Source organism: Solanum pennellii, chromosome 7 (genome assembly GCF_001406875.1).
Source record: "Solanum pennellii chromosome 7, SPENNV200".
Taxonomy (NCBI): domain Eukaryota; kingdom Viridiplantae; phylum Streptophyta; class Magnoliopsida; order Solanales; family Solanaceae; genus Solanum; species Solanum pennellii.
Window position 1 is genome coordinate 34,398,246 of NC_028643.1, and position 6,209 is coordinate 34,404,454.

A 6,209-nucleotide genomic window follows, 5' to 3' on the forward strand; every position below is an offset into this window, starting at 1 on the left:
AACAGATTCAAATGTTGGAGTTTAATCAATTAATAAAAGTAACTAGGGTTTAAGTGTTCCCCACAGGTTCCTAATTTGATAATTCTAACTATAATAATTCTTTCCTAGTATCTTGCATGCAAAGTGATAAGTTATGTACTTCTAAATCCCTAGTCCGGCATCTAGAAAATTTCACTCCGCGCCTTGGTCCGACTACGTGTATTGCTATACTAACCCTTACTTTTACCTCATATTAAGCATTATATTCGATATTTGACTAAGATATTACCTCGTACCAATCAATACTAGCCTATTAGATAGTATACACTAAATCTATGTTGATAATTCTTTTCCTGTTATCTACCTCCTTGGTCCGGCAAGTAGCATTAAGGCGAGTTCTAACATTGCCATCCGTTAAAAAGACTTTTAAGCGAAAGAATTATCAATACATGCAAGACACTATTCTAGAATTGTTATTTTAGTTAGATTTTACCTTATTATTAACCCAAGGTTCCCACAACCCTAGTTATGGAGTTTAGCTACCCATAGTCATAATCACAATTCATATATATAATATAAGAATTCATGCACTTAATTCAATGAGAAAGAATAAAATCCATAAATTTACTTGATTAATCGACAAAATCACCAACAATCAACACCAGAGAAAAGTGTAACAATCCAAAGTCTAATATCCAAAATAATCAACTTACAAAGAATATAACATAAAAGTATTTACCCTACAAAAGTATAACCTCAAAAACGAGGTTTTCACAACTATTTATAAAAAACAAAAACCTAATAAAAGTACTCTAATTGCTTAAAATCTGTCAAAACGCGACTGGGTCGACGGACCTAGTGACGGACTGTCGCGGTTATGACGGGCCGTCATGGACTCCGTCATCCAATACTTTGCAAATTCTTCTGCTGATCTCTTCATTACCCTCGACGGCAGGTATGACGGACCGTTCAAAGCACGAAATCCGTCGAGGGTCTCCGTTCTATAACATTTAAACTTCTTGGAATTGGGATACTAGGACTACTTCTTTGATCATCACGACGAACAAGCAGGACGGACCGTCATGCACTTCGTAACCCCACACTTGGTCAGACTTCCCCATCTTCCTTCAGCAGCTTCACTACGATGCCACCTATGGACCATCACAAGAACGACAAACCGTCACAAGCTCTGTAGATGGTAAATTTTTTGCATTTCTTTCTCAAAAACTTTCGTGTTCATCTTTAGATAGATTTTCTACAAATAAAGAGAAACTTACATAAAAATTAATACAAAAAGGCTTTTGGACACACACTAAACTTAAGGAAAAAGCAATAAGATTTCCGTGAAACCACGGTATATCAGTGGGAAGACATCAATATGGATTTCATTGTGGGTTTACGTCGGACTCAAAAGTCATATGATTCTATATAGGTGGGGTGGGATAGTTGACCAAGTCCGCTCCGTTTATTCCCATCAATTCTACTTATTCGGCGGAAGATTATGACAGGATCTTCATAGAGTGAGATTGTGTATCACCATGGTGTTCCATTATCCATCAAATCGAATCAGGGTGCACAATTCACATCTAGGTTTTGGAGGTCATTCCAAAAAGGGTTGGGTACTAAGGTGAAGTTGAGTATCGATTTTCATCCCCAAACGGATGGTCAAGCGGAACACACTATTCAAACCATTGAAGATATTCTTAGGGCTTGTATTATTGATTTTAAGGGAAATTGGCATAAGCATTTTCCTTTGGTGGAGTTTGCATATAATAATAATTTTCATTCATCCATTTCCATGGATCCCTACGAAGCCTTGTATGGTAGGAGGTGTAGGTCTTCTATTGTATGGTTTGAAGTTGGAGAGACTTCGCTTCTTGTTTCCAATTTGGTTTATAAGAGTTTGGAAAAAGTTCATATCATAAGGAACCGGTTGCAAACGGCCTATAGTCGGCAAAAGTCATATGCCGATCATAGGAGAAGGGATATGGTGTTTGAAGAAGATGATAAGGTGTATTTGAAAATTTCACCAATGAAAGGGATGGTTTGATTTGGCAAGAAAGGGAAGTTGAGTCCTTGTTATGTGGGTCCCTATGAAATCTTGCAAAGAGTTGGTAAGGTTGCCTATGAATTGAAACTTCCTAGTGAATTGGCTTCGGTTCATTCGGTATTCCATGTTTGCATGCTTAAAAATTGTATTGGTGATCCCGAGTCTATTCTTCCTATTGAGGGTCTTGGTGTCAAGGATAACCTCTCTTATGAGGAAGCTCCAGTTCATATTCTTGATAGGCAAGTCACGAAGTTGAGGAATAAAGAGTTGGTTTCTGTAAAAGTGTTATGGAGGAATCACCTAGTTGAGGGTGAAACATGGGAGGCCAAGGCCGAGAAGAAGTCCTGTTAACCTCATATTTTTGATAATTAAGGTTATTCATCCTTTTTAATAATATAAATATAACTAGAAATTGATGTTTCTTGATTTTTTGTGAAGACATGCAAAAATGTGCATTTTGAGTTACATTCCAGTAAGTTACAGTGAATTTGGCGCGTAAAAATTGAAATTTTGCCTTTTTGTTTGTTTGAGTTATGTTGTGCATTTTAACATGGTGAGTCTTAGTGAAAAGTTGTGTGTCATGTTGATAAGTGAACTTAATGCAAATTGACTCATGCAATGTATGTTGAGCTCATGTGTGTTGTGAGAAGCAAATGCCTCATAATGAAGTGTTTCAGTCTCATGTGTGGTAATTGAAGTTTTAAAATTTCCTTGTTAAAATGATATGATTTATGTGTTTTGATATTGTTGATTTTTTAGGCTGCTAGTCTTGAGTCTATTCCTTCCTTTAAAAGAATTTCAGTTTTATTCGAGGACAAATGTTCATAAGGGGGGAATAATGTAATATTTCGAATATCCAAGATGAGTCTTAAAGCCTAAAATAGGTTACATGGGGTCTAAAAACTGTTTTAAGACCTAATTTAAAGGATATAGGTCATTTAGGAAGGTTAGGAACCAAAACGACCAAGAATGTCCATAACATTCGTAAACTAGTGCTAAAAGGTACTAGCGTGCCTTAACCTATTTGACTAGCTTTTAGGAGTCGAAAGTTCATGAAATTATGTGGAAGGGTGTATAACATGTCTTAAAATTGATTCGTGGTCGAAACATCTGAGTACGAATTCCCAAGGACCAACAAAGGGCCCTTGAGGAGGACCCTAGCCCGTAGGAGGCAATACTGGCTGGGCAGTGTGCACCAACGAAACCTAAACGACGGGCCGTGTGTTGATCGACGGGGCGTCAATGCCAACCGTCAACCAACACTTAGGCAATCGTGGAAGACCCTTACCTGCATAGTCTTTTAATAGATCGACGGAATTGCAGCACGGAGGAAGGTTTGGTCCGTTGACTGACCCACGATTCGTCTATTGTGGTGTCGTCTGTGACAATGCCAATTTCCTACACATTTTAAGTTAGTCTCATTTAATCAATTAAGGGTTTAGGTGGTTAGTTAGGGGTTCAAGGGAGACTACTTAAGTTAATTAACCCCCCATATAAATGCTCCAACCCTCATTAAACTAAACACAACTGACAAAATAAACTCTCTTCCTTCTCTCTTCTATCTCTCTCTATTGGAAGACACCATTGAAGACAAGCTAGGGGGAGGTTTTGAGGGCTGCAAAGGGACGATTTAACCATTCAATCTTCATCAAATGTTGAGGTATGGGATCTAATTCACGTTTGAGACTTCTTTCCTGAAAGGGCTCCTTCAAACTACTTCAAAAGTTGGGTTTTCAAGTGGGTTTCATCTAATTATGAATATGGTGTTATGAACTGAGTTTTTTATGGTTTATTTGGGATATAATTAGTATATTAACATATATTTTAACTTTATTATGGTAATTTGTGATGTTTTGATCTAAATATAAGAACATGATCCTTAACCCTTAACTCTAGGTTTGATCTTGATGTGAATTAGGTTGGGATTGATTCAATTGACTTGATTATTGGTTAAATTATTATAAGATGATGTTGTTTACACTAATCGTATATAAATTGGGATGATTTTTAGCCTGTCATCCTAGTTCTATTGAAGTGATCTAGGTTATGAGAATTGACCTAAGTATTTTGTCTTAAGCTTTGATTTAGTATTCAATTATGGTGTTTTGACTCTTCTAGCCTTATTTTCATGTTGATTATTGAATTATGATGTGGTATGTATAAATTAGATTTAATTGAGGGTTTATGGTAAGGCCTAAATGATGGACAATGAAGGAGACTTTGTAAGTCTTATAATCTCTATCATTACTTCCAATTGTGATTAAGTCATGATGTTGTGTTAGGGTATGCCTTGTATTAGGATTGATTGGGTGATATGATGTTGAATTGAAATGTATTTACTATGTTGTGAGTTTGATTAAGTTGTATGTGTTATAAGGATGGTGATGATTATCAATGTGCATTATTATGATATGAAATGCTAATGTGTTAACCTCAATTATATGAATTGTGATGAAAGGACTAGACTCAATCAATTCTTATTGAGCTATGATGATGATGATTATACAAGGGCTAGACCCTATGACATAAACTAAGTTATGATTGTTAATAAAGACTCAATGACATTTCAATAAAGGGACTTAGATTAACACCGATTGAACTTAATAATGAGAGGTGATGACTTTCCAAAGAGAAAGGTTCACCCTATGGTTCTTAATGAGATGTTGACTTCCCAAAGAGGAATACTCATCCGATAGATTCCCATGATAGGAGGCCCCAATTACCAAGTGGTATGAAGAGGGAATGTACTATCTCTTCATTTTTGAACTATGTTGCCCCAAAGGAAGACTAGCTAGTGGATCCACCTAGAAAGCTGCGTTTATGTTTTGTTTTACTTTGCCCGGTAGACCACCTTCCATTGGTGTAAGCTTTTACAACACCGGATTCCACACTTATCTCTTGTGGTCTATGTCGGTTAAGGCAAGTTTTTCTAAACTAAAATGAAGTATAAACTAACTAAGGTGACTTGAGAGGTTTGACTTAGCCTAGGTAGGGGTATGGGACTCTACATATGCCTTGCGCTAGTTGGCCTTTATGGAAGCTTTAGTAAGTCTATATTATGTATGTATAGGATAATGATGAATATGATAATAGTTTGATTATGCTACAATATAAATGGTATTATGTGATGATGACTACCCTTATGTACATGTATTTGGATTATGTTATCAAAGTTGGACATTGGTTATGGTTTCTTGTTGGGGCTACTTAATTGAGTAAAGTTATGGGGCTTTACTTGGTCATTACACTTGTTGACTTGATGAGGATTCATGAGTAATTGTCTTGTTTATTCTAATATGGTTAGCTTTTATTCATGCTTGTGATGTTATTGCTTGATGATTGGGTTGTAGTAGATTATGGGTTCAAGTATGTTGAAATGCATATTGCTTGTTTGAGTTAGTAAGCATGTTTTCTTACTTGGTATTACTTGCTTGATTATGCATAAGACTTTTAAGGGGAAATTGCATGGTTTAAACTAAATGTCACTTTTTGGCATGTTTTGATCTTATATGTGCATATGATCTCATATTTAGTACAAGTGGCATACTAACCCCATTTTGTCTTCCTTTTCCCAAACATTTTAGGTTCTGGTCATTGAAGCCTCATTCGATAAGACCTTAAGATGGACTGGATATTCTCTATCATCCAAGTGGGTAAGTCCTCACTTTTCGAGGGCGATGTCAATATCTTGCTTCTGGAGTTGTTTTGTTTTTCTAAGACTCTTATGTTCATTCTACTTTCATTTGAGTACGATTTGTATAAGCCTATATGCGGCTTCTTTACATTGATGTTGGGTTATACCCAAGTTGCTATGATCGTTTAGATGGTATGAGATGAGACAATCCTTAAGACTAACTTCTATCTTATATATATGTATATGTGCGATAAAAATAGAAGTCTATGCAACTTTCCTATACGAAGGGTCTATGTATACTCGATATATATAATTATGCGTATGTAGAGGTCTATGTAAACTCCAAGTAGACGTAATAAAAGTTATAAATTTCAGCTAAATTTGACTTATGAATGTGATGATATTAACGAAGAGGCTAATCCTATTCCACAAAGAGGACGACGACGCTGGTTACGTCTAAGGGGGGTAAACCCGGATGTGACACTTCACCTATGTCATTTTCGGGGTCCTACAAAAAGATTGGTTGATATTTGAATTATGGCTATG